This window comes from Helianthus annuus, chromosome 8, assembly GCF_002127325.2.
Source record: "Helianthus annuus cultivar XRQ/B chromosome 8, HanXRQr2.0-SUNRISE, whole genome shotgun sequence".
Lineage (NCBI taxonomy): Eukaryota > Viridiplantae > Streptophyta > Magnoliopsida > Asterales > Asteraceae > Helianthus > Helianthus annuus.
Genome location: NC_035440.2, coordinates 97,233,765 through 97,239,557, shown reverse-complemented (window position 1 = coordinate 97,239,557; position 5,793 = coordinate 97,233,765). Strand labels below are relative to the sequence as shown.

Below are 5,793 nucleotides of genomic sequence, written 5' to 3'. Positions count from 1 at the left end.
TAATACACTTCTTACACTTCTCACACTTTGAGCACTTTTTACAGGATCCTCTACCTTTAACTATATATAAATACTTTTAGGAGCTTATCTGTTAAAAAAGTACTTATGCTTTTTAAACTTTTCCAAGTAACTAAAGCTCGAGCTTACGGTTATCATCGATAAGAAATTAACCAACACCCTAAGTCTTTCTCTAAAATCAACATTATAATCAATAGAGATACTCCAATCTATATAATTGTATAAAGATTTTCGTATTACGATCCATACTTTTTTTTGACAAGCAAACAAAGCACGTCTAATGTTAAACCAAAAAAACCATCCGACATAGCAAGTTACTACGAATGACATATACAATTACAATCTACATTCACCAAAAAACCAAATCAAAATACAAATTATACTACAAAACTAAAATTTCTCCGTTCGCTCCAAGAGATGCCCGTTAGTTTTGATCTATTCATTACCCGCTCGAACGTTCTTTCTTTTATTTATTCGACCACTTTGAACGAATTACAATCCTTTCCGCTGAAAACCGTGCGTTCCAAATGCTACACATAGTTGGTGAAAAAAATGCATGACAGAGTTTCTTTTGATTACCGTGTGTTCCAAATCTTTTTCAATTCCAGCTATAGGTTTCCATAAGGACGAGCTTAGTACCAACCGATATCAATACCGGTACCGAAAAACCCAAAAAATGGGTATCGGAACCGGTACCGAAAATACTCGGTACGTTACGGTACCTGTACTGACCGTTATTTGAATGTAAAAACCGGTACCAAACCCGTACCGAAAACGCAAAATGTCGGTACCAAAAATTGAGTCGGTTCGGGAAATTTGATACTGGTTTCGAACCGGTACCCGATACCATTTGCTCATCCCTAGATTTCCATACCTCGTGCAATACCTGCAACTGTGAAAGGCCTGCATTAAAAAATGAAAGCATATAAGTGTAGTCAGCTATGAGAAAAATAGTAAACTATACATACCACATATATTGAATTGGTGCCCTTTTTTCAAACATAAGTATAAATTTTGATACACATAAATATAAACAGGTATATTAGGGTCATATTTTACCCAAGACTGTTATTGGAAACGTCACTGCAAAAAACAAGAACATCAAACCCATATTATATTCAGCATTTTAAGAACAACTTGATACATGTACTTATAAATGAATGATGAACCTTTAAAGACTATGATAATTGGAAAATATTTTGCTACAACTTCAAACCACCGGAACCATTTTTGTAGTTTAGCATCCAAAATCGTAATACCCGAGTCCTTGCAGCTCGGGTCCATTCAGTCTGTTGTGGGAAATTGATAATATATAGATAACCCATATTAGCCATCAAATTGCATGATCAATAAGACATCAAATTGCTTTGATTTAATTAATTTGATCTGTGAATAAATTGAATTAAAATAAAATAAACTTAAAAACAAATAATACAATTAATCCAACAATAAAAAAACAGATTTGACTAACCTCATGCATAGTAATGTCTCTGTTATGAAAAGATCCATCTTGCAAAGTCCACTTCCTCCTATCATCATCAGGTTGGGGTGATCCTAATGCATTACTACACATAGTTTCAACTACAATATTAACAAGTAAACATAAAAATCCCTTTCATACATAGTCTAGGTCAACTAATCAGCCACCATCACAAGAACCATACGAATTAAAAAAATTGGAAAAATTACAAACTAATTACAAATTTTCTTGCTTTATTTTGTTGGTACTGAAAATTACAAGTTTATCATCTAAAACTCAATCAAGAACCAAATTCAAAGGCCTCAAAGATAAGCAATATAATAGCAAAATCAACCCACTAAACCCTAAAAAACATGAGTTTGATGGTAACATAAAGTCTGATTACAATTTTTCTTGCTTCGTAAGGTGGGAAGCAACCTTTAACCTTCGAGTTCAGAGAAGTCCCCCACCACTTCAACAGAAAACCCTCTTAAAAGTATACAACCACCATCTACCACCGCCATCATTAAAGTCCCTAAGATTACAAATTTTCAACATCAGTTGCTAGAAGTAACAAAAACTAAAACACATGACCTACACAAATAAAAAAAGGTCGCTTGACTTACCTTGCTTGTCAGAAAACACACATGCAACTGATAAATCAGAACCGCGTTGTCGGAACCTGCCTAAATCACCATCTACCATCGAAATCTCGTCTTAGTTGCCTACCAATCTGCTCGAGAATCCCGCCACTGAAACACTTAGTCGGCGGATTTTAACAATAAACACCACACCATCGCTAGATAGGGTCATGAAATTGAGAAATCGAATGAGAGGAATCGTCCAAAACTTTTTAGAGAGAACTAAGCAGAGAAAGGTTGGTTTGAATTTTGAAATCGTGAGTTTTTGTTTGTTGTTGTGAACCATTAAGGGTTTCTGTAGGAGAATATGAAACAATACTTACAGAAACTCAAAAGTTGATAGTGAGAGGACAGGGTAATGGGTTTCTTGGGATGAGTAAATGGAATTCAAATTCAAAAATTGAATCCATAGAGATCTTGCCGCCTAAACATTTCAGCATATTTGAAAGAATTAATAATACACAAAAATTGAAAAATCTAACAAAATTACACCTAGGATAGGATGACGTGGACTGGCTAGAATTTTGACACATGGGATTGCAAACTTTTCCTTTATTATTATAACTAGAATTGAGACCCGCCGCAATGCGGCGGGGATTCTTTAATTATAACTAAGTCGATTTAGGACTCACACATTATGTTAAACCTGTCAAACAGGAAAAAAATAGACGATGTAAAAACGTTTACCCCATACACGCACGTTGCGTCGTGTTAACTCGCAAAATTTAGAACGAAACGTAAAAACGTTAAACCAAAGACGCACGTTGCGATGTGTTAAGTCACAAAATTTAGAACCAAGCATAAAACGAAAAATTTGCGGAAAATGAAAACTATAAAGGACCAAAGTTGAAAGTAAAAAAAATTGCGATGATAGATTGTAAAAGATAAAAAGTTTTGGGTTAAAAGTAAAAAAAAACAAATAGTTTTGGGTTAAAATTAATTTATGAAATACTTTTTGGTGAAAAGTAAAAAAAAAATCATTTTTTTTGGAAAACCCCCAAAGCCAAGGTCACGACAACCATATGCATAACCATTTTTTCTTCAGAAAACCCCCAAAGCACACCCCGGGTGCGGCGGGGCGTAAGATGGTGTCAAATAGTATTAATGTCACGCAACCGTCATCGACCACCAACACTAACTCGACCTAGGATTTGCGTGTTGCGTCGAACCTGTCAAACATGAAAAAATAGAGGCAAAAAACGTTGAACCACACATGCACGTTGCGCTGTGTTAACTTGCAAAATTTGAAACAAAACATAAAAAAGTTGAACCACACTCGTACGTTGCGTTGTATTAAGTCGAAAAATTTAGAACTATACGTAAAACGAAAATTTGCCAAAGATGAAATTATAAGTGACAAAAGTTGTGAAGTTAAATTGCAAATAATGAAAAGTTTTGGGTTAAAGTAAAAAAAACAAATTATGTAAGGTTAAAATTGCAAAAGCTAAAAACCTTTGGGTTAAAAGTAAAAAAATCAAGTTTAGTTTTGGATTAAAGTTAGAAAAACAAATTATGTAGGGTTAAAATTACAAAAGTTAAAAACCTTTGGGTTAAAAATAAAAAATCAAGTTATTTTTTGAGAAACTCCCAAAGCATAAGGTACAAATTGTTATGCACAAAAATCTTGCTTATTTATATATGGAATAATATTTAGAGATTCTAGAGATTCTTTTGCTGTACATTCTTTTGTTTTAGGTTATATCATTTTTAATATTAGTGACAATTATAATAGAATATTTAATTATATTGTTGTACATTTTTTTATTTTAGGTTAATTATAATAGAATATTTTTATTAGTTTATTTGTTAAATGTTAAAAAAAAGTAGAAGATTAAAAAAAACACATAAAAGTGGTGGGGAGGACTATGACTAGGACCATCCTCCATACCCTCTAGTTTTGGGGGATGGGCCATCCTTGGAAGGACTATGACGTGGCGCCTACGTGGCGGATCATCCTCCCTTGGAGGACCATCACCATACCCTCTAGCCTTACCACCACCACCACCACCATATCATTCACCGCCCACCTCGCACCATCCCGATTTCAAATCTACGACTCGAATAAATAAAATAATTGAATACCAGCTCCATTTAAGTGTAACTTAGAACCTTCAAGAACATATAGAGCCAACTGAAGTTCATAAAAATTCAATTATCTGTAAACAAATTATATAATATAAGTAAAATAACTTACGGATGAATGCACGTTAATGCTACAAGTTTGCCCATTTAAAATCAATTTAAATACACCGAAAGTAATCCTGGCATCATTCTTGACATTTTTATAGCTATCAATATTCAACCAAAAAACAATATATGATCTATCTTACACACCAAACCAAGAGAATACAACAAATCCAAAGAAAACAATCCCGTTTCGAAAAGGACCATATCCGATAGCAGAGATCTTGATCTCATCCGCTTCGTCAACCTTCAATCCCCAATTTGACCAAAAACGATTTGTAAACGAAACCCCCCTTTTCGTTTTCAGAAAATCCCTAACCCTCTACCACAGTAGCCCCCAACAACCACAATTACCACCGGACCACCACTCCACCATCATAGCCCCCATCCCCATCATCACCATCACCACAATCCTGCCACCATCAACCGCCCACCCTCCACTACCTTCTGCAACTACCAACTATCCACCACCGTAGCCCTCATCAACCACTAATAACCCGTAGCGAACCAGCCATCACCCTCCACCAACAACCGCAACCATCCACCACCGACCACCAGATCTTCAACATCCATAGCAGGTTAGAGATAGAGATGAGAGAGAGAACATACAGAGGAAAAAGAGAGAGAATACATTCTTTTTGTTTGTAGATATGTTTTTAACTTTTATACACAATAGTCCCTAAATGTTAATTATTTGCACAATAGTCCCTAAAATGGTGCAATGACAAAAATGCCCTCATATGCAAGGCACATGATCAGATTTAATCAAAAAAACTAACTGGGTTAGGGACAAAGGACAAATCGTGTAACATTTTAAAACGTTAAGTACAAAACTCATCAATTTTAAAGACAAAGGACACCACCTACAATTAGGTATAAACATAAAGGACAAAATTTGCAATTCACTCTAATTTTAAACTGGAGGGAAAATTGTAATTTTTCAGGAAAAATAAGCGTGTACCAGGCAGCCGCCTGGCACGAATAAAAATTACACCAAGTCAACCAATTAAAACAAAACACTACCACAGTTTTGTAAAAAAAAAAACTAAAACGATGGCTTGACTGTAATTTTACACGGGGCAAAATCGTAATGTGATTGAGAAAACAAACAAACCGATGGCAAAAATGTAAATTTAAATGGAGGGAAAATTCGTAATTTGGGTGGGAGAAAAATAAACAAAACTAATGGCAAAACTGTAAATTTAAACGGGGCAAAATCGTAATTTTGAACCGAGGGCAAAATTGTAATATTTAGCTGGGACAAAAGTATAATTTTATTTTAAACTGGTAGCAAAAACGTAATTTTGAACTGGTAGCAAAATCGTAATTTTAAAACAGGGATAAAATTGTAAATTGGCTGTACCAATGGGGGAGTGTCAGACAGCTAGCTGCCTGCACTATTCCCCATCTTGTGTTTGTAGTTATAGGTAATGAGCAAATATGAGTTTACAACTTTACATTGATAAATAAATTTATAAACTTTTCAATGTT

General features: G+C 34.6%; 1 long non-coding RNA gene across 2 annotated transcripts; it reads right to left on the bottom strand.

Moving 5' to 3' along the window:
* Window positions 1-301: 301 nt before the first annotated feature.
* On the bottom strand, window positions 302-2,384 carry LOC110873509. Of its 2 annotated transcripts, XR_004864224.1 has the most exons (4): window positions 2,104-2,384; window positions 1,916-2,012; window positions 1,490-1,583; window positions 302-921 (listed from the first exon to the last, which is right to left on the bottom strand). It is a non-coding gene; the product is annotated as an uncharacterized LOC110873509 (long non-coding RNA). The 2 variants fall into 2 exon arrangements; XR_002555218.2 differs by having other exon boundaries at window positions 1,490-2,012.
* Between the last annotated feature and the right edge of the window lie 3,409 nt (window positions 2,385-5,793).